This window comes from Schistocerca nitens, chromosome 3 (genome assembly GCF_023898315.1).
Source record: "Schistocerca nitens isolate TAMUIC-IGC-003100 chromosome 3, iqSchNite1.1, whole genome shotgun sequence".
Classification (NCBI taxonomy): Eukaryota; Metazoa; Arthropoda; class Insecta; order Orthoptera; family Acrididae; genus Schistocerca; species Schistocerca nitens.
In genome coordinates this window covers 534,841,800-534,866,359 of record NC_064616.1, presented here as the reverse complement: position 1 = coordinate 534,866,359, position 24,560 = coordinate 534,841,800, and the positions used below count along the sequence as shown (strand labels likewise).

Sequence of the window (24,560 nt, the reverse complement as noted above, 5' to 3'; positions counted from 1 at the left end):
CTATCCTATCCACTGGGCACATCTGATCAGTAGCAAAAAGGGCACTTTGGGAATCTGAGCAGATGAGAGATTTCTTGTCATGATGCCATCTCACCTACTCCAGTGCCATCCGGATAACAAATAATGCTGAATAGTAAATGGAAAATTGTCTTGGGAACCTTATTCTTAGATCCTGAAAGTTTAAGATTGTTAATTTTTAATAGCAATAAAAATACTTGTAAGATTTAAAACAAAGAACATGGGCTGCATGCAATATGTAATAGTAAGAAGGTGAACTGTTTGTGCATCAATCAGTAAGCAGCATAATAGTAAGGAGGTGAACTATTCATTCATCAGTTATGTATTGCATGCACCCCATGGGTTTCATTTTAAGTCTTGAAAGTATTTTCGTAGCTATTAAAATTTACAGTCACAAATTTTCAGGGCTATCTGTATGGGATTGGGAATATGTATGGGGTTATAAGAAATTATTTTATAATTTTTAGTCACATTTAAAAATGTTGTACATTACAAATTCATTTTCATTTGAATTCTTAATTTAAAACTAATACTTAGGCACCAAGGGATTTACATAAATTTGTGAATGTGAGTCTCTGAGTCTCTTTTCCAAATTTTAAAGGAACAAAACTCTAACACTTATTAAGGAAATGTTATCCGACACTAGCTCTAAAGTTAAATTCATGGGAGACATTTCTGAACCATTTGATGTAAAGACTGGACTCTCTCTGTTACAGTTTAACTGTGTTTGGGAAAAGATAATGACAGAATGGTGAGGGCAAGAGTCAAGTCAAAATATAGATCAATCAAGTAATATTACAATAGACTGCCTCACTTTTGCAGATGATCTGGCAGTTTTACATAAGGATATTACCACAGCCCAAAAACAAATTGGAATTCTTAAAGAGGTTGCATAAAAAGTAGGACTACAAATATCATTCATAAAAACGAAATATATTACATGTAACAAACAAGTACCAAAGTTTTTGAAGATGAAATATGGAAAAATGAAAAGGGTTTCTCAGTTTAAATACTTGAAGGAAATAATTCAAGAAAACGGTCTGAAAAAAGGCTGCAAGCAAAGTCTGCTGTCAAAAAATGGCAACCACATTCAGATTAACACAAAATATTTATGATGAAAAATCACTTTCTAAATTCAGTAAACTTAGCCATTACAGCACTGTAATCAAACCTGAATGTCTTTATGGAGCAGAAACTTTACTTATAAATAGAAAGAGGGGCACTGAAGAAATTCAAAGCTTATAGGCTCAGAAGTAATAAACAAATAGAAGAATACACAGACATACATGATTACATGAGAAAACAAAGACTTAAATTTTATCAGCACATTAAAAGAATGGCACCCAATTGGTTGACAAAACAAATAGTAGAATTCTACAAAACCAGAAGTAAGACCAACACTGAGGCAATTAAATGGATCGCAGCAGGTATAATTCAGGCAGATGTTACAGAAAGAAAAACTTTCAGACAAAAGACATTTGATTGGAAAGTTGGTCAGAGGAAAATTAGAAAACAGAATGGAACTCTGTGGTCTGATGAAAGAAAGACACTTCATTCTGAGTGGATGAAACAAATTTGGACACAAAAGAAGGCCAACCAGCAAAATCAACATTGATTGACTGTACTCTGTTTGGTCCTATTGGGCCCATATGTGAATAATTATATATTCTAGATTTTAGTCTTGCACTGAGATGTAGCATCTTTACATCACCCCTGTAGCAGTGAATGGCAGGGAGCAGCTTTATTATGATAACTAGGTTACTTAAAGAGGAAGCTATTTTGATATATGTGGGTTTTATAAATTTGTTCTTTTAAAAAATTGCTCATAAAAGTTTTATGTGGTAATTGGTCAAACGTAAAAGAGACAGGATAGTGCAGTTTTATGCCAATATTTGATTGGCTATGATGTTTCTCAGTTAATCAGATGCCAATACTTTTGTGCTTGTTTTGATGCTCAGGGGAGTGTAGATGAAGCCTTGGTCAGCGACCATGAGGGTAGGATGTGGGTATTAGGAGCTCTGAATGTAGTAGTTTTGTGGAATAATGAGTGAAACTTGACAATGGAATGCCATGAAGTAATAGCAAACATGTGATAAACGCAAGCACATGATATTCCGATTTTTCTGTGTAAACTGTGACTTTGGAATTATTTAAAAACCCATGTAGCATGTTATAAGAATGGTATTCAATAACTGAACATTCAAAGTGATTGGCATGGATAATAGTAGAGTGAAAATTCTGTCACAGACAATTGGTTTTGTAATCTTTCTGGTATCAGGTTTAGTTAAATACCAGAAACTGGCTAAATATGAATGTCTGTGAGTGTTGAAATTGTAATTTCAGACTACCATGGACATGGCGGTTATTTTGTAGAAAAGAAGCAAAAATAGAAAAGAATTTTTATTCAAAAACTTTACTTTCACTCAGTAACTTGCAAAAAACATGGAACTATAAAAATATTTAATGCAACATTTAGATACAGTTGGTGCATCTGATTCTACTACAGCTCATCCATTTGAGAAACATCAACTGTTTTCTATCAGGTCTGGCATGATTGCTGCGGAAGGCGAGCAGTTCACCACAAGGTGAGTGAACCTTTTGTGTAGGTAAAATTATTAACTACACCATCACACATGCTACATTAGTGTCTGGGAAATAAAATCTGTAGTAGGGTGAACCACAATCAAGAATATTGCTAAAAGAAGACAGTATAAGACAGTGAGTGAAAGTAGCATGGGGCAGTGCACAAGAATGTGAAAAAGAAGATTGATGCCAAGAGGACTGGAACTTTACAATGGGAAATGGGTGGCAACATCATCAAGATGAAGGAGGACACAGTGCGGATGTGGATGAGATAACAGTGGTTGGCATTAGTGGCTGGTGGAATGGAGCAGTGATAACAACGTGCAGTGGATGAATATCCTGAAACTGTTGTTGCTGATTTTGGTAATCAGACCCACAGATACAACACACTTTGATCACAGCAGAAAACTGGAGATACATTATGTGTATTTTATTTATTGTGTGCTTGTATTAAAAGACCGGCATGCATGGAAGAGTGTGATTGTTCTGAAAATGTGAAAAAAGGGGATAAAGTTCAGTTGAATGTGAGTACTAGTAAAACAATCAGTCCCTAGCAAACACAAACAGATGATTCAGTAAGTAATAATGTTCTAGTTGATGATGTACTTCAGTTATTTCCAATTGTAGAGACAGAATTGGAAGAAAATGTTTCGTCAAAGGCAGCTCTGGGTGATAGTTTAAATTTTAACTGTAAATGGTTGAATAAGTTTAGTGATACATGTCTGTCTGGTGGTGTTAGTCAGTTAAATGTAAATGAACAAGAAACAATGGAGGCAGACAACAAATTTGGTATGCTGCCTGTACAGCAAACAGAACAGGGAATTGTACTGGGGGAAATAGACCAGATTGTTTGCAAGACATGTACCCAGCATTAATTTTTAGCACAAACAAAAATTTTACTGAAGTAAATAAAAATATGAAGCAACAGATTAGTAATCCTGATAAGAAAATTTAGCAACAGGCTGTTTATCTTGACAAGGAAATCGAATAACAGCCTAGTGAACTTCAATAACAGTCTAGTAGTATTAATAGTTTGGCTGGTGAGCTAAGGAAATTTAAATCTGAAATTAATACAAAACTGGAACGCCAGGAAGCTTATGTAAAGAAAATGATGGTGCAAGATTTCCATTTGTTTGACTCTAAGGTTGCCAAAAGAACTTCTTTATTTGAGAAAAGCTATAAGAAATCCTCAGAAAGTATCAAAAGCCATTAATAGAGGTTATAGGAAAAGGTGGCTATTGGAAGCAAACAAAGAAAAGATCAAGTTCAAGAGAATGTACATAACACAGAGCAGTAAGTTGCTGCTGTAGAATTTGTTTGTGAAAGTGACCACAAAGCTTTGGATGCAAAAATTAAACAGATAGTGCTAACTGTTTAAAATCAATAAAAGTTAGGTCTGATAGTGTGAAAATGGCAGATGCTAATACAGATCAGTTGACTAATCAAGTTGTGACAGTAAAAACTAAACTACATGAGCATGATAACATACTGCCTAAAGTAGAACATGATGCTAGAATTGGTATTAATGGTGTTGCATATAATCTGGTGATGGAATCTTCTGAACTGGCTTATATTACAAACAGATAGTTATTATATTTTGATTCATCAGGAAATGTGCATCTGAAAGAATTTTGGAATGATTTTGAAACGTTTTTGCTTAGTTTGTTGTTTGATTGGCCAAATATTGGTTTTATATTTTTGAAATTCTTGGGGGAAAGCTGGGGCATGGAGTGTCACTGCTACTGGACAGTATGATAGCTTAGAAAAATTTAAACAAGCCTCTTTCAAAATATTGGGGTAAGCAGAAACACATGGAATTATAAAACAATTTCTGGGCTGGTGGGAACTTTAATCTTAAGAAGGAAAGTGTAAAGGATTTGCTTTAAGGTGGGTTACAAACCTCTCATATCTGACAAATAAATTAGAGCCAGAGCAGATAAGTAAGGGACTGGATGGAAAGTTACCAGTGAATTGGCATAATAAAATTATTTTTGCTCACAGGAATGATGTTAACAAATTTACTAATTACTTGCAAAAAGTTATTACATGAAGGGCAAGAAAATAGGAACTTTAGGATTCAGGAAAACGTAGAAACCCACCAAAGTGTACATGTAAACATGAAGTGTGTGCTCCATAATGACAGCAGGAGAGGAACCAGGAGGTGGTGGACACTACAGCAAATAGACCAATTAACAGGGAGCAAGAACCTGCTTATAGACCATGTTTTCCAAGACGTGATGATGATGATTTTCAAAATAAACAAGAGGTTAGGGCACAAGTAGGAAATGAAGCAGAATATCAGAGTATGGGAAGGTAGATCCCAACTGAGAAGTGACTAGCATTTTCAGAATGGGTAACTGTAACTTGAATCCACTAGCCATTCCCTTTGTATAACAAAACAACAGATTATCAGAAGTTCAGATTATGACAGGAGTGATAAAACTGAGGTTTATGAAATTAATGAAATCAGAATATTTATGTGATTCTTCAGTTTCTCTTAGCATGTTTGTTGATTGAAAAGTCCACAGGTGTATTGTCAGTCTGTAGTGTCCTACGGGCACAATGTTCAGTAGTGACCCAGAAACTATCAAAAATTATAAAAACTACTGTGTTATATTAAGAAAAGTTATTTAAAAATCCAGGAGTATGTGTATCATGTCTGAAATCAGCAACTCTGATAATAAAATTAAAACAATTTGGAATATTATTAAAAGAGAAACAGGTCAACCAAGAGCAGAGGAAGACAGTATTACCATCAAATTGAATGAAAACTTTACGAACAAAAAGTCAGAAGTTGAAAATATTTTTAATAATCATTTTCTAAATGTTGTGGATATAGTAGGATCCAGGTGTTCATTAGAAGATGCTAGGCTGTTAATGGAAGAGGCCATACCTATGCAATTTGATACAATTGAAATCTCACCCACTTCTCCCTCTGAAATTAGGAAAATAATAAACTTGCTTAAAAGCAAAAACTCACATGGAATTGATGGCATTTCCAGCAAAATACTAAAAGCTTGTTCTCAACAGATAAGTAAGATTCTCAGCCACCTGTGTAATAGCTCTCTGGAACAGGGCATTTTCCCTGATAGACTGAAATATGCTATTGTTATACCTTTGCATAAAAAGGGGGATAGATCTGATGTCAACAATTACCATCCAATCTCCCTTCTAACAGCTTTATCCAAAATTTTTGAGAAAGTAATGTATTCAAGAGTAGCTTCACATATCTGTAAAAATGAAGTACTAACAAAATGTCAGTTTGGTTTCCAGAAAGGTTTTTCAACAGAAAATGCCATATATGCTTTCACCAGTCAAATTTTGAATGATCTGAATAACCGAACACCACCCATTGGGATTTTTTGTGATCTCTCAAAGGCTTTTGATTGTGTAAATCATGAAATTCTGCTAGACGAGCTCAAGTATTGTGGCATGAGTGGGACAGTGCACAAATGGTTTAATTCGTACCTAACTGGAAGAGTGCAGAAAGTTGAAATAAGTAGTTCTCGTAACATGCAAAGATCAGCACATTCCTCAAACTGGGGAACTATCAAGAATGGGGTTCCACAAGGGTCAGTCTTGGGTCCTTTGTTGTTCTTATTATATATTAATGACTTGCCATTCTATATTCATGAAGAGGCAAAGTTAGTTCTCTTTGCTGATGATACAAGTATAGTAATCACACCTGACAAACAAGAATTAACTGATGAAATTGTCAATAATGTCTTTCAGAAAATTACTAAGCGGTTCCTTGTAAACGGACTCTCACTGAATTTTGATAAGACACAGTACATACAGTTCCGTACAGTGAATGGTATGACGCCATTAATAAATATAGACCTTAATCAGAAGCATATACCTAAGGTAGAATATTGCAAATTTTTAGGTGTGTCCATTGATGAGAGATTAAATTGGAAGAAACACGTTGATGACCTGCTGAAACGTTTGAGTTCAGCTACTTATGCAATAAGGGTCATTGCAAATTTTGGTGATAAACATCTTAGTAAATTAGCTTACTACGCCTATTTTCACTCATTGCTTCCATATGGCATCATATTTTGGGGTAATTCATCACTGAGGAATAAAGTATTTATTGCACAAAAGCGTGTAATCAGAATAATAGCTGGAGTCCACCCAAGATCATCCTGCAGACATTTATTTAAGGATCTAGGGATATTCACAGTAGCTTCTCAGTATATATACTCTCTTATGAAATTTGTTATTAACAACCAAACCCAATTCAAAAGTAATAGCAGTGTGCATAACTACAATACTAGGAGAAAGGATGATCTTCACTATTCAAGATTAAATCTAACTTTGGCACAGAAAGGGGTGAATTATACTGGCACTAAAGTCTTTGGTCACTTACCAAATAGTATCAAAAGTCTGACAGATAACCAACAAGTATTTAAGAAGAAATTAAAAGAATTTCTGAATGACAACTCCTTCTACTCCATAGAGGAATTTTTAGATATAAATTAAGAAAAAAAAAACAAAAAATATTAAAAAAATAAAATTAAATTAAAAAAATAAAAATAAAAAATAAAGAAAAACAAAAAAAACACAATAAAATAAAGTTGTTATATTAACTTAAGTATGTTGTTAAATTAACATAATTATGTCATGTATTGGAAAATTCGACTCGTTCCACATCATTACGAAATATCGTATTCATGATCCATAGAACTAGTATTAATCTAATGTAATCTAATCTAATCTAATCTAATCAGCTGTGTTGATGAACTGAGTTACTGAGGGTGCATAGCTCACTTATATTCTCTCCTACATCAAGCCGTTTCATCCATGGTCCATGGCTGAGGGTGTGTGTCAGCAGTTGCAGAGACACTGGCATTGATATCTGCAGTAGCATGGATGTAGATGCTCTGTCTGCCCTGATCACCAGATTGTTATGTTTGTGAGGCATCTTCTTAATTAGACTGAGTGCTTGTTTTCAAGCCTTGCTGGGATTATAGCTGTCATCCTGATTAATAAGATTATCTGTGGTGTGAATTCTGACAGCTTCTCTAATGCCACTGTCCCAGTATTTGGAAGTCTGTTCTAAAATCCGTTCATTTTCTGTCACATGATTCTCTGAAAAAGAGTGCTTTGAGACCATTGACTTGTTGGGATACATTAGTTAAGTGTACTGCTGGTGTTCTTAGCATTTGTGTGCACTGTTTGTGCAGTCTGTGTCTTGCCACATTGGCACAGAATCTGTTACATCCTGACCTTCAACAAACAGATGTCATCTTTGACACTCCCCAGTAATGTCCATGTTTTACTGGGCAGGCAGAAGGCAGTGTTTACATGGTGCTGTTTCAATCTGTGCACAGGCTGCGGCTACCTCTCCTCCATGTATTCTTCCATCTCCACAGCTTATACTACGGTGGTGGGGCGAAGAGAGTGCTTAATCTGCTATTCTAAGTATCCATTTTATGGAACACATTTCTGAGGTGTTCCATTTCCTGGAGTAGAATTTCTGTCTGAGATGGTGTGTGCCATGAGTACTGGTGTTCTTAGTACCTGATTAAGTTGGCCTCTCACGCTGAGGAACCCAGCTTGTCAACACACCTGATGATGGTGACATGTTTGACTGCCAAAATATTGTGCCTCTTGGACACTATGGACTGGCAGTACACCCGTGGACAGTTTGATCAGCACAGGAGGAACTGAAGATTCAAATCGCATACCTTTATGGGGAGGAGATGTATCACAGTATAAAGAAATTTGACAAGCTGTGCTTCCAAAGATGGCCTTTGCTGAGAGCTCTTGCACTTATAAAGAGATATTGTGGAGCACAAGTTGCACCAAACTTTGTTAGGGTCACACATCACATCGATCCTGCAGCAGCCAGGAGAATCAAGAAGCAGGCCAGCCTTGTCATGGTATGTGAGAGAGTACATTTTACCTGCCAGAGCCTTGCGTGCAACACCCAGGGACCTTTTAAACTACATTTGCAACTGGCTAATGATTTTGACTTTTGAACATGGGGCTAAATAGATGGCGTTACCTGGGCGGCAGCCGATTCTCCCCTTAGGAATGCTGCAGGACATAAAATATCCAAATTTTCACCCATCATTGACAAACCATTGTTGGAGGCCCCATGCAAGACAGTCATCAATCTGACTAACATGCAGTTGAGTGATGATACAGTTTCAGTTCTACTAAGAGGACTTAACTTTTCCTCCAGCTCGAAATTCAAACTAGTCATAGACATCGTCATTTCTGTTGAACAGGTTGCCATTTGACTTAGCCTGAAGCAATAGAAGAAGTGCATCATGAAACTTGCTGTGCTCTGTTGACAACTAAGATTATGAAGTCAAACATTACCAGCAAAGAGAGGGCGGCCATTCAGAATCTGAGAGAGTGCACTGGGATCGTAATCTTACCTGCTGATGAAGGCAATGCTATTGTTGTTCTCTTCCACAAGGACTACACTGAAAAGATGCAGAGCCTACTAAATGACAAATCCTATAGCAAGATCAATGCTGAACCCATCAAGAGGGTGGAGAACAAGATTATAGTGCTACTCAAGAAATCCAAGTTACCAGAGGGGTCATCAAGAAATTGTTACCACAATGACCTGTACTCTCAAGACTTTATGGCCTCTTCGAAGTCCACAAAGATGGGGTGCCTTTTTGCTCCACTGTTTGCAACCTCAGAGCTCTCACATATTTGCTGGGAAAATAGCTGTCCTTATACGGGTAAATGGCCATATCATATTCACAGTTTGTGGATTTTGTTAAATGCCTCAACAACTTCAGGCTGATGGACTCAGGTATGGTGAGCTTTGACAATGTTTCATTATTCATCAGGGTGCCTCTGAAGGGTACTAGAACTCACTGATCAGAAATTTGATGAGAAGACTACCAACCTTTTCAGGCATGTCCTAACCTCCACACATTTTCTATTTAATGGAGAATACTATGGTCAAAGAGAGGGAGTCACTATGGGCAGCCCACTATTGCCATTGATTGTGAATTTGTATTTGGGGCACTTTGAGAAAGAGGCCCTGTCATCATCTGGCCCCATGGAAAAGGACAAACTCCTTAACTTCCTTCTGCATCTGTAGTCCACACATCCCGAAATCAAGTTCACTATGGAGACCAAAGAAGAAGGAAGACTACCATTCACTGATGTTATGATCAAGAGACAAGCTGATGGCACCCTAGCCCAACTATACCCCAGGAACTGGAACACCTCAGAGCTGCTGTCCAGCTATCCAAATTTAGGTTTTCAGTGATTGCTCTAAATTGCTCCAGGCAAATGCTGGGATGGTTTCTTTGAAATGGCATGGCTGATTTATTTCCCCATCCCTGACACAATTCGAACTTGTGCCCAATCTCTAACGATCTCGATCTTGATAGGACATTAAACCCAAATTTCCTATCTTCTTTCCTTATCTCGGAATTGTGTTCTGAAAGAAATGGATTTTCACAGTGGCAGATTAAGTGTGCTGTTCACCCCATAACAGTACAACCTGTGGAGATCTAAGAGGATGAGGTAGCTACAGCCTGTATACCATACATCAGCATGCTATCGGGAGAAGTTGTATGCATACTAAAAAAGCATTTTGTAAGAACTGTCTCTTGTCCCCCATTATTATTTGGAAGTGTCAAAGATGACCTTGGTTTGCTCAAGGCCAGAGTATATCAGATTCCATGCCAATGTGACAAGATATATATTGAACAAACAGTGTGCACCATTGAAGATTGATGCCAAGCACACTTGACTAATGTACCCCAACAAGTTAGTTGGCACAGAGCACCATTTTTCAGAGAATCATGTGACTGAATATGAATGGATTTTAGAGCAGACTACCAAATACTGTGACAGTGTCATTAGAGAAGCCTTTGAAATGCAGACTAGGGATAATTTTGTCTATCAGACCTGTGGCTATAATCTCAGCAAGGCTTATGAATGAGCAATCAGTCTAACTAAGAAGATGCTCAGCAAACACCTCCATTTGGTGACTAGGGCAGACAGAGCAGTTCATCAATATACTGCAGATGGTGACACAAACATCTCTGTGACTGCCTATGAGTGTCCTTTGGCATGGAGCTAGGAGGGTATGGATTGTGAAGGGATGGATTGTAAGTCAGCTGGATGCCCTCGGGAGCTCAGTTCATCAATGCACCTGACAGTGGTGATATATCTGATCATTGAAATATTGTGCCCATTGGACACTATGGACTGGCTGTACAACTGTGGGCAGTCTGATAAGAATATGCATGTTTAATGTGGGTTTTTAATATGAAAGAATGAAGGAAACACTGCAGTACATAGAATTAGGTAGCTGGTTTGAAGAAAAAATGACAAAGCATTTAATATAAAGGAAAGCATTTAATATAAAGTAAAAAAGAAATATAAAGGAAACTGATAATGAATCTTGTCAGGAAGAAGGGGAGGATGCAGATAATGAAGGAATGCAGGAGCTAGATGAGAGAAGGGTGGCTGAAATATTGGAGGCAATTAATGAAGATTTATGTACAGTAATAGGAAAAGTGCAGGCAGGCGATAACCATAATGGGGGGGGATTAGGAAATTAGTGAGAACTGAGAGGAGGATGAAGATGGTAGTGAATTAGAGGAGTTGCAAACAATTTGAATACTATGAAAAGAGATAAAATAGACTTGGAGAAGCGTTTGATCTGTCATTAGTGGACAGATTGTGAAATGCCAAAAGGAAGAATAGTGAGAGCAATGTGAACCACCAAAAGGTTGAATAGTGATAGCAATGCTGCAAATATGTGTGTGACCTCCACATATAGGGAAGGTTTTGACGCAAGGGAAATTGTGCACAATTTCCTGGGGGAAGATGAAGTCAATAATAGCAGGAAAAGAAAGGGCAACCAGTGATTAATTTGAGGGTATAAGGTGAAGAAGTGCATTGCTTAGCTGATAGTGGCAGCAATATTTGAGCTGTGTCAGAACTGGTTAGATGTGTTACCAGAAAAAGAGGAATTGCTAATAATGCCTGTAGTGGATATCCAAATAATTATAGCCACTGGGAAGGTTAATACTGAAGAATATTGTTAAATACAAAGTAATTTTACCAATTAAGCTGAGGGGTACACATCTGTATCACAACTCTCTTATAATTCTGAGCTTGAGCTCTGGCATGTTGATTGGGGTTTACTTTTCAAATAAATACAAAGGGATCTGGGTTTTAATGGAGATTCTGTGATTTTGGAAATGAAGGGGAAAAGAGTTACTACACCATTTTCCAGAAAGGATTCACAACTGACAACTGATGAAAGTGCCAATATTCCTATAAGAACTTGTAGGAAAAAGGAAGAGTTCTAGAGTATAATGAGTATGATGAAGAAATGGGCATGAATCCAAAGGAAATACCTATCATATAAAATAAAGAAAATAAAAATTAGAAGAAATTCCTGAGTTAAATGAACACTAAAAGAAAGAATTAAGAGAGGTTCTGCTTAAATATTAAAATGTTTTCTCATATCAACAAGTACTAGTAACAGACTATGAATGTTATTTAACTCTTAAAGGAGATGAAAAAATTTTTAAAACCTATATCATTTTGCTGAACTGAATAAAGAAGCTGTGAGGGATTTAATTCAAAATATGATTAAATGAGGAACCACTGAGAAAGCTGTGAGTGTATGTAATAATCCTTCAATTGTTGCGATTAAAAAAAGATGATTCTTTGAGTATGGTGTTAGATACTATGGCCCTAAATAAGGTGGTTTTAACAGGAAATGACTTAACTTGAAAATAGTGATGTGAAATGCAGCTATTGGAATTTACCATTAGCAAAGGAATCCAGGAAGTACATTGAGTCCTGTTTGAAGGTCGATGTTATCAGTACAAAGTTGTAGCATTTGGGCTCAAGATAAGTGTTTGTACATCTGTACAATCTACATCACATAACTTTAATGATTAATTAAGGATTATAATAGTATATGATGAAGATGTTTTAATCTTCACAGTCACTTAGGAAGAACATTACATGTTGTTAGAAAAAATTTTGGAATCAACTGAAAAGGGGGGAATGAAATGAAGATTAGGTAAAACTGAATTTGTAGAAAATGTATTGAGATTTTTAGGGTATGAAATTAGTGGGATAGGAAACTATAAATGTATACAAATAAAAAAGTTGAAGGGTATATTTCATGTATTTTATTTCTATTGTATACTTGTGCCAGGACAGTTATTTAATGCTCCATCCTTAAGGAACCTGTTGAACAAAAATGTACCTTATAAATGGATGGCGGAATGCCAAACAGCATCTGACGAACTTAAAGAGGCTTTGAGGCTTTGTGTAATTGTAAAGTACTATATCATTCAGACTTTGCTGAGCCATTTTGTTTAATGGAAGATGCATGCAGGTATGGGATTGCTGTAGAACATTTTGGGTGGATAAAGAATGGGGTGAAGACATACATGAGACCATAAACTTTGCTAGTTGACCTTTACAGCAGTCAGAGAGTAATTATTGCATATTAAAAGTGGAAGATGTTACCTATAGTTTTCAGCTTGCAGAAATTTCAGCACTATGTAATGGGGCACAAAGTGATTGTTTACAGCAATCACCGGGCATTGATATGTGAACTTAGGCAGTTTCAAAGGGACTGAAAATGCAATCACATATACTTTATCAAGGAGTGTAGAGAATAGTGGTTACATTACATTAATACTTGTTCCATAGTTCATGAATATGACATTTAGTGTTTATTTGTTGAGTAGAAGGAGTTGTTGTTCAGAAATTCTTTTAATTTGTTTTAAATGTTGGTTGGCTATCTGTCAGACAGTTAATGTCATTTAGGAATGACTAAAGGCTTCTGTGGCAGTATAATTCACCCTTTCCTGTGCCAAAGTCAGATTTAATCCAGAATAGTGAAGACCAACCTTTCTACTAGTATTGTAGCTATGCACTTCACCATTATTTCTGAGAGGGTTGGGTTATTAATAACAAATTTCATAAGCGTATACCTGTATTGTGAAGGTACTGTGAATATCCTGAGTACCTTAAATAAATGTCTGCAAGGTGTACTTGGGTAGGCTCCAGCTATTGTTCTGATTTCACACTTTTGTACAATGAATATTTGTTCTCTTCATTATGAATTATCCCAAAATATGATGTCATATGAAAGCAGTAAATGAAAACAAGCATAGTAGGCTAATTTACTGATATGTGTATCATTAAAATTTGCAGTAACCCTAGTAGTATAAGCAGATGAACCTAACCATTTCAGCATATCATCAAAGTGTTTCTTCTGATCCAATTTCTCATCAATGGGCGCACCAGATATCCTTAATATTTTGCTTAGCAGCAGACAAAGGCTATACCTGTCAATAGTTTACTGTTTACTGTACAGAATTGTATATACAATGTTTTCTCAAAATTTTGTGAGTCCATTTGCAGAGAACCACTTCATAATTTTCTGAAAAGATATTATTTACAATTTCCTCAGCAAATTCTTGTTTGGTGGATTTGACTATCATACTTGTATCATCAGCAAAAAGAACTAGCTTTGAATCTTCATGAATATAGAGTGTCAAGTCATTACTATACAGGCTGTTACAAAAAGGTACTGCCAAACTTTCAGGAAACATTCCTCACACACAAAGAAAGAAAATATGTTATGTGGACACTTACAGGAAATGTTCAAAATGTCCTCCGTTAGCGAGGATACATGCATCCACCCTCTGTCGCATGGAATCCCTGATGCGCTGATGCAGCCCTGGAGAATGGCGTATTGTATCACAACTGTCCACAATACAAGCATGAAGAGTCTCTACATTTGGTACCAGGGTTGTGTAGACAAAGGCTTTCAAATGCCCCCATAAAAGAAAGTCAAGAGGGTTGAGGTCAGGAGAGCGTGGAGGCCATGGAGTTGGTCCACCTCTACCAATCCATCGGTCACCAAATCTGTTGTTGAGAAGTGTACGAACACTTTGACTGAAATGTGCAGGAGCTTCATCGTGCGTGAACCACATGTTGTGTCATACTTGTAAAGGCACATGTTCTAGCAGCACAGGTAGAGTATCCTGCATGAAATCATGATAATGTGCTCCATTGAGCGTAGGTGGAAGAGGGGCCCAATCAAGACATCACCAACAATGCCTGCCCAAATGTTCACAGAAAATCTGTATTGATGATGTGATTGCACAACTGCGCGCGGATTCTCATCAGCCCACACATGTTGATTGTGAAAATTTACAATTTGATCACGTTGGAATGAAGCCTCATCCGTAAAGAGAACATTTGCACTGAAATGAGGATTGACACATTGTTGGATGAACCATTCACAGAAGTGTACCCGTGGAGGCCAATCAGCTGCTGATAGTGCCTGCACTCGCTGTAGATGGTACGGAAACAACTGGTTCTCCCATAGCACTCTCCATACAGTGACGTGTTCAACGTTACCTTGTACAGCAGCAACTTCTCTGACACTGACATTAGGGTTATCGTCAACTGCATGAAGAATTGCCTCATCCATTGCAGGTGTCCTCGTCGTTCTAGGTCTTCCCCAGTCGCGAGTCATAGGCTGGAATGTTCCATGCTCCCTAAGACGCCGATCAATTGCTTCGAACATCTTCCTGTCGGGACACCTTCATTCTGTAAATCTGTCTCAATACAAACTTACCGCGCCACAGCTATTGCCCCATGCTAATCCATACATCAAATGAGCATCTGCCAACTCCGCATTTGTAAACATTGCACTGACTGCAAAACCACGTTCCTGATGAACACTAACCTGTTGATGCTACACACTGATGTGCTTGATACTAGTACTGTAGAGCAATGAGTCGCATGTCAACACAAGCACCGAAGTCAACATTACCTTCCTTCAATTGGGCCAACTGGTGGTGAATCGAGGAAGTACAGTACATACTGACGAAACTAAAATGAGCTCTTACATGGAAATTAAGCATTTCTGGACATATGTCCACATAACATCTTTTCTTTATTTGTGTGTGAGGAATGTTTCCTGAAAGTTCAGCCATACCTTTTTGTAACACCCTGTTTATTAAGAATAACAAGGAACCCAAGGCTTAACCCAGTGGGACGCTATTCTTGATACCTCCACAGTTAGAGGATTCAGCTGATTTTTGCAGACTATCTGTATTGTTAATTTCAATATTCTCATATTTCCAGTTAAATATGAAGTAAACCATCTGTGCACAACCCCACTCATACCACAATACTTACCCTTATCTAGAACAGTTTCATGATTCAAAAAGTCAAAAGCCTTTGAGAGGTCACAAAACATCCTGATGGGTGATGTTCGGTTACTGAGATCATTTAATATTGGATCAGTGAAAGTATTGTATACACAGCATTTTCTGTTGAAAAGTCTTTTTGAAAACCAAACTGACATTTTGTTGGTACTTCATTTTTACAGATATGTGAAGCTACTCTTGAATACGTTACTTTTGCAAGAATTTTGGATAAAGCTGTCACACATGAGATTGGGCAGTAGTTGTTAGCATTAGATCCATCCCCTTTTTTATGCAGTTGTTTAACAACAGCATATGTCAGGCTGTCTGGGAAAGTGCCCTGTTTCAGTGAGTTACTACATATGTGGCTGAGAATCCTACTTTTCTGCTGGGAACAAGCTTTTAGTACAATGTTGGAAATACCATCAATTTCACGCAAGCTTTTACTTTGAGTGAATTTATTATTTTCCTAATTTCGGTAGGAGAGGTATTTTATCAAATTGCATAGGTATTGCCTCTTTCATATACAGCCTTGCATTTTCTAATGAGTAGCTGGATCCTATTTTTTCCACAACATTTCAAAAATAATTATTACAAATATTTTCTACTTCCCACTTTTTGTTAATAAGATTTTCATTGAATTTGATAGGAACACAGTCTTTCTTTTCCCTCAGTTGCCCCATTTCCCTTTTAGCAATATTCCAAATTGTTTTAATTTTAGTATCAGAGATGCCAGTCTCAGACATCATGCACATACTTCTGAATTTCTTAATAACTTTACTTCCTACAATGCAGTAGTTTCTATAATGTTTTACTGTTTCTTGGTCATTACTCCTTCTAGCTATAAGACACAGTTCCCTTTTCTGTTGACAAGATATTTTTATCCCTTTAGTAAGTCATGGCTTTTTAGATGATTTCTTACAATCATGTTTCAATTTTTTTTAGGCAAACTGTTTTCAAATATATTCATAAAGGTATCATGAATTAGGTTAAATTTTAAATTAGCACCAGGTTCCCTGAATACCTCATTCCAGTCTAACTGTTGCAAGCTTTCTCTAAAATTTGCAGTTGTTAAATTGTTAACTGAACACACTATTTTGGAGGACTGTTTTGCATTACTATATGGAGGTATCTTATATACTGTAAATAGCTGTGCATCACTATCATACAGACCATTCTTAATGGGAAAAATTTTTATTTGATTAAATTTATCTTGATCTATGAAAACATTATCTGTCAGTGTGCTGTTTTCCTGTACCACCTCAGTAGGAAAATGAGTAACTGATGTCAAATTGAAAGAACCATGTAATAATTCAAAGTCAAGATTTGTATCAGACTCTTTCAGAAAATCTACGCTGAAACACCCACAAACAATAATTTGTTTCCCTCTGTCTGACAGATAGCACAGCAAAGAATCCTAGTTTTTCAAAAATGGCTGAAAATTTCCCAAGGGGGACCTATGCACAGCTATAGTTATAAAAGTACCATTATTTATTTGAAGCTCACATGCACATGCTTCTACACACAACAAAACATTTTTGCATCACCTTGTTCCTGAGAGTTCCAGAACCTGTACAGAAAATTGGAATAGAGATAAACATAAACATCATTTCTGCCCTTTTTATTGCTCATGGAAACCACACATTGCATGTTGTGCCACCATACAGCAAGACCTTCAGAGGTGGTGGTCCAGATTGCTGTACACACTGATACCTCTAATACCCAGTAGCACATCCTCAAACATTGATGCATGCATGTATTCGCCATGGCACACTATCCTCAAGTTCATCGAGGCACTGTTGTACCAGATTGTCCCATTCCTCAATGGCCATTTGGCACAGATCCCTCAGAGAGGCTGGTGAGTCACATCGTCCACAAACAGCCCTTTTCAATCTATTCCAGTCATGTTCAATAAGGCTCATGTTTGGAGAACATGCTGGCCACTCTAGTTGAGCGATGTCGTTATTCTGAAGGAAGTCATTCACAAGGTGCGCAGAATGGGGGCACAAATTGTCATCCATGAAGATGAATGCCTCTCCAATGTGCTGCTGATGTTGTTGTCAATGTCGTTTGGAGGATGGCATTCACGTAACATACAGTCAGTACGGTGCCTTCTGTGACCACCAGCGGCGTACATCAGCCCCACATAATGCCACCCCAAAACAGCAGGGAACCTCCACCTTGCTACACTCCTTGGACAGTGTGTCTAAGGCATTCAGCATGACTGGATTTGCTTCCAAACATGACTCCGCCGATTGTCTGGTTGAAGGCATATGTGAGACTCATCAGTGAAGAGAACATGATGCCAGTCCTGAGCAGTCCATTCAGCATGTTGCTCGGCTCAACTGTACCATGCTGCATGTTGCTGTGGTTGCAAAGATGGATCTTGCCATGGACATTGGGAGTGAAGTTGTGCATCATGTAGCCTATTGCACACAATTTGAGTCATAACACAACGTCCTGTGGCTGCACAAAAAGCATTATTCAACATGGTGGCGCTACTGTCAGTGTTCCTCTGAGCTATAATCCATAGGTAGCAGTCATCCATTGCAGTAGTAGCCCTTGGACGGCCTGAGCGAGGCATGTCATTGACACTTCCTGTCTCTCTGTATCTCCTCCATGTCTGAACAACATCACTTTGGTTCACTCCGAGACACCTGGACACTTCCCTTGTTGAGAGTCCTTCCTGGTACAAAGTAACAATGTGGACACAATTGAACCACAGTATTGACCATCTCAGCATGGCTGAACTACAGACAGCACAATTTGTGTACCTCCTTTCTGGTGGAATGACTGGAACTGATTATCTGTTGGACCCCGTCCATCTAATAGGTGCTGCTCATGCATGGTTGTTTACATCTTTGGGCAGGTTTAGTGACATCTCTGAACAGTCAAAGGGACTGTATCCGTGATACAATATCCAGAGCCAATGTCTATCTTCAGGAGTTCTGGGAACTGGGGTGATGCAAAATTTTTTTTGATGTGTGTGTACAGGGTGGCGCACAAAATGTGTTACCATTTTGTTTTTGAATATAAACTTTATTGTCAATACAATCTGAAAGGAACATATACTACAATGAAGAGCCATCCATGGAGATTTGTTCTAACTCAGCACATGCTCAATATGTCCACCATTTTGTTTCCTAACTCCCTTCAAACGAACGCTGAAGTTATTGATGTCTTCCATGATTTCACTGCAAGCTTGAAGAATAAGTCTACTGAGCTCCATTAAATCATGTGGACGTTTCGGGAAAATTTTTTCCTTTAGGTATCCCCAAAGAAAAAAGTCACATGGATTGAGGGCAGCATGTGGATTTACTAATTGACTTAAAAATGAGTGAGAGATTTCAGAAAGTCAGTGCCAATAATAAGATTGTAAAGGCCAGATGTGCACATAGAGCCACAAAACAGACTTGACTTAGCCACTTAGAATGTTTTGGACCATTAGTCCTATCTATCAGGGGATGTGAATATGTTTCTGTATGGTACATAGATTTACAACATTAGTGAAATTATATCCTATTAAAAAAACAAATGCCAGAGTACTGGTGAACAAACTGCTGAAAGATTACTTTCTAACAATAAAACTAAACTAAACTAAACTCATCCTGAACAGGTCATGAAGGCCCAACGGTACTGACTGGGTACCGTGTCACCCTCAGCTCATAGGCATCACTGGAGGTGGATATGGAGGGGCATGTGGTCAGCACACCGCTCTCCTGGCCGTATGTCAGTTTCCAAGACCAGAGCCACTACTTTTCAGTCAAGTAGCTCCTCAGTTTGCCTCACAAGGGCTGAGTACATCCTCCTTGCCAACAGCGCTCGGTAGACCGGATGGTCACCCATCCAAGTGCTAGCCCAGCCTGACAGCACTTAACTTTGGTGATCTGACGGGAACCGGTGTTACCACTGCAGCAAGGCCATTGGCCCAATTTCTAACACTAGGTGTACCAGAAGTTATATTATCAGGCAATGATCTACAAAATACCTTGAAAAAGTTTAAAGAATATTTAGGAACCAGAAATATTAAACATATTAAAATGTCAACATATTTTCAATCAAGGTAATATGTGTGAGCGAAATGGGAACAGTGCTATGTTGAACAATTTGCCATAGAAAACATACTGCATGGGAACAGTATTTAGAATATTTTGAGAAAGTAATTAACTGTCTGAAGCTGTTTTGCTTCAGGTGAGTTAATGTGTGGAATCAGGGCCAACAATCCGCTGTTTGATATAGTAGAACTTCTGGCTATTGTTGCTAGGACTCAGACTCAAAAAGAGAAAATGGCATGTGACAATGTCACAAAAATCATTTTAGGAAGAAACAGGTGGCATGACACTAGGGTGTCTCCTATTCTTAGATAAAACTGACAAAAAATCAAAACAGATAATGCCTGAAACCAAAAATGAGGAGCAAATGGGTCCATTCACGGTGACTGAGAAGTTGCATCCAAATGCCTAAAGTTTAGAATATTGGAATTCAGGAAATCCCTTAGGATTATGTAATATTATTGACATAAAGAGATATGTACACCAATAATGGGACCTAGGGGTAAAGACCTCAGAGGACATTGCACTCTTTGCAATACTAGGTGACTGACTAGTAGGCACTCAAGTTATTGACAGTGTTACTTACTTTTCCTTTTTGTTAATCTTCTTCTTTTGTCATTCTGACCTATATTTATTATCTTTAATCTTCCTCACTACCTAGAGAAAAGTGAAGTATTAGAGGGTGTTGTCATGCTGAATTTAGCTAGTGTGAATGTAATATGTATTTAGAGGGAAGAGGACATATATTGATTTGAATGTTAATAAATAATGAATCTAGGTGCTGAGGTAAATGTTTAATAATGAAATAAAGTGATTTGTTGCATAGAAGGTTGTGTTGTGTTGTTGAAAAATACACAGAATATTTTGAAATAGTGAAGTAAAAATTGACTAATCTGATTTATCAGTAAACTAATTAATGTGTGGAAGCTAATTTTGGAATAAGGTTACTTGGTGTAGAAAGGTGTTGCTGCGATGAAAATGATTGACAGGGTTTGGACTACTAATGTAAAACTTACCAAATGTGATTGATAAAGGGAAGTAGTTAGCAACTAAGGAAAGACAGGAAACAGAAAAAAATGATGAACTAATTAGTGTATGAAAGTTAATAAGGGAAACAGATAACTAATTGCAGAAAAATGCATCATTGTGATGGTTAATGTATTTCAGGTAATAATATGGAGAATTACCAAATGTGACTTAAAATAAACTGAGTAGTTTGGTGACATAGACGTTTTAGTAGGAATACGGAGTAGACAACCTGTTAATGACATTGCTAAACAAAAGTATGAGGAAGGATAAGAGTGGAAGAGGGTGATTAGAGAATTTTTAGTAAGTAATTTCCTGATTTTGGATGTGATCCCTTTCTGTATTAGGTCAAATATGAAGGAGAAAATGGTAAAATTGGTGATAGCTAAGTTAAGTTAAAATTTTTTGTAAAAAAGAAATGTGATTTGTGCTAGATTTGTTTTTTGAAAAAAAAGTGAAAAACCAATATAAAGTAAATATTTTGTATTAAATAAGAAATTTTAAAAGATGTTTTCACTAGCAACTTGTTTTACTTAAAAATGTTACTGATTTTTCTCACTTTGGAAAGTTGTAAATTTATCAAGTAGCCTCAATTTGTGTTGCTTAAGGGCACCAATTAAGGAAAATTGTCTGTTAATATACTTTCACTGAGGAGAATAACTGAAATATTTAAATATAAAATTTGTTCTGTAAAAAAATAATTTTAGGGAAAACATAGCCAGTGTTCTAACATCTTTAAGGAAAGTGTTGCATAAAATAGCAATCCTGGATGGAGCTATGTGTCCAGGAAAAATCTACATGTAACCATAGCCTGGACTATATGTGGAATAAAGTTGGAGTGTTATGGACACCACAGATAAATAGCCAAGATGATGCAAGAAAAATGATTCCAAATGTAGGGCACTAGTGAAGTGGTGACTTTGTGAAGTGCCAACTTTAATAAGCTAGGCATGAACATTCAGTTACACATAGACACACTAAAAGTGAAATATGAAGGAAAACATTTCAGAGCTGAAAACACACCCACACACACACAGAATATCAGTGGTGTTTGTTGCAGAGTCTAGTGTGAGTAGTTTACAGAATATCATATTTTGTAAAGTTATCACACCAACACTTGTTTGTGAAATTCAACCTGTGTAGCTGCTGGATACAGTATTGTCATGCTTGCTTACAATGCGCTTGTGTGTTCTGAGTGCACTGCGACTTGCTAGCCAGTTAGTGTGTAACACTCTGAGCAGTAAGTCATGAGTGAATGATTGGACTTACCAATACAGTAAAAGCTGTCATGCCCATGGTGTAGGGAGAGATATAGTCAGTGCCTGAATAATTTTTTTTTAATAACTTGAAATTCTATGAAACTAAGAAGAAAAAGTTGCATTTTTGAAAAAGAACTTGTATACATCATAATTTTGTAAAGAATTTAAAAAAAAAGAGACTGTGTAAAACAAATATGCTAGGTTACTTTTAGAATTGCCAAGTCAAAAGTAAGCATTATGTAATTTAGTTTATTAAATTTCACTTTTAGAAAACTATCAGAATTTTGGAAAATGGTCATGATGCTGCATAATTATTAAAAAATTTTTGAAAAAAAATTATAATCATAGGTGTTGTGAGGCACAGCACCTTTACATTGCTCCTATAGTAATCAATGATAGTGAGCAGCTTCATACAGATGCTCAATACAGATGGTGAGTTTTGGCTACCTCAAGATAAATTAGGATCTGGCAGCAGCTACTAAAAGTTATGGCTGTGGCTGAACAATGTCACTATTGTACTGACTATGAAATTGAAGTAGTCAAAATATTTAGGAAATGAAACTTTATCTTCTGTGAACATTATGTCTTTTATTAATTGTTACTGATTTAATATCTTTAGTTATTGATGTGAATGAAGGTGGGATTACAAAGTAATATAATAAATGAATGTTGTTATGCCTATTAGATCAGTAAATGGTAGTGTGGGAATTGTGTCTGAGCAGATGAGTGAGTCATATGTTGTTATGGTAATCAATTTATTTAAAGAGGCAGCTATTTTGATATTTGTGGGTTCTGTAAATTTGTTCTTTTAATAAATTGCTCAAACTTTATTAAGTTGTGGATGGTCTAAAGTCAAAGACATAGGATAGTGCAGTTTTATACTGATATCAGATACAGTCTCATATATTTTGGCAGGCTAGGAGAATTTATTTGGGGAATATAAATGAAGATTTGTTCAGCCACCATGCCAGTAAGATGTGGATATTCGGAGCTCTGCATAGATGTAGTAATTTTGTGAAAATAAGAATGAAACTTGACATTGGAATGCTGTTAAGTTATGGTGAATGAGTGATAAATACAAGCATATGAAATTCTGATTTTTCTGTGTAAACTGTGACTCTGGAATTAATTAAAAATCCTCATGACATGTTATATAAGTTGTGATCCAGAACTGAATGTTCAAAGATATCCACAAACTTTCAATAGGTTTTAAGGTACTGGCAGCACCTTTCACATATTTATGAATATATAAAGGGCAACTTTTTCAGGCATCCCATCATTCGTCTTGATCATCAGCAAAACAATTTGATTTACATCTTTGCTTGAGCCCCATTACTAAACACAATCATATCATCAGGACTGACCTCGCTCACTATTTTTGAAGAGTGGGTGTGAATGGTTTGTGGTGCACACAAGGTTATTTTAGACTAGGTAACTCATCCTTGAATCCAGATAATAACAGCTGTAATAAACCTGAAGTACTGCTGTGAGATGCAAAGAACTACCTCCCACAGGTAAGACTCTTAAAACCATAGTGGTTAACTTCCAAAGCATTCACAAGAAAGAGCCAGCATTTGAAGCACTCCTAAAAAGCACTGAAGCTTGCGTAATACTAGGCACAGAAAGCTAGTTAAAACCTGAATTTCACAGAAGTGAGATCTTTGGGGAACATTTAAGCATTTACCAAAAGGTTATGGGAAGGAGAAACGGGGTGGTATATTTTTCACAGCAGACAAGAAACTCAGGGTCACTGAGACAGAAATTGAAGGTGCATGTGAGATCGTCTGTGCAAGACTTGGTATCAAGGGTGAGCAAAAAATTATAATAGGATCCTTCTACTGACCACCAGATTGCAAGAACATCTTCTTAATAGATGGGGACAGGTAAAACAGAACTCTGCCTTTGCCCAACACCTTAAAGCCAGTGGCCATAGTCCTCCACAAGTACAAAATCTTAAGATTTTGCAATTTGCGCAAAAGAGTAAGAAGTTAAACATTTTGGAAGAAATTGAAATATTTAGGTGTTATTAATGTAATTCTGGAGCTCTCGTAATTCTGCCTAAATATGAGCCCTGTCCCTCTCTGGTCTTATGTACTCTTCTTAGCCAGGCCATTAGGGTCCCCCTTTTTTTTTTTTTTTTTTTTTTTTTTTTTTTTTTTTTTTTTACTCACATAGGGTACTTGAGAGTTTGTCACTTTAAATGACGATGCATTTTACACATTTCAATGTAGCTATAAAAAAAAGGGGGGGGGGGAAGTTTACCCACATAACGTCCGTCTTCCACGTTGGTATGTATTTTTTAAGCCTAATAATTTTAATTGTATTTTATTTTTAAAAAAATGTTTTCTTGTTAGAACTTCTAGCTCCAAATGACGCAGTTTTGAGTGTTATATGGGGGGCCTCTATATCTGAAATTACAGTCCTGTGTTTTTAAT

At 36.9% G+C, this 24,560-nt stretch overlaps 1 protein-coding gene and 1 pseudogene across 1 annotated transcript in view; both read right to left on the bottom strand.

Moving 5' to 3' along the window:
• Positions 1-24,560, bottom strand: part of LOC126248451 (solute carrier family 41 member 1-like) — a 330,662-nt gene that overhangs the window by 61,865 nt on the left and 244,237 nt on the right. The window lies entirely within an intron of this gene.
• On the bottom strand, positions 19,599-19,716 carry LOC126250156 (5S ribosomal RNA; annotated as a pseudogene).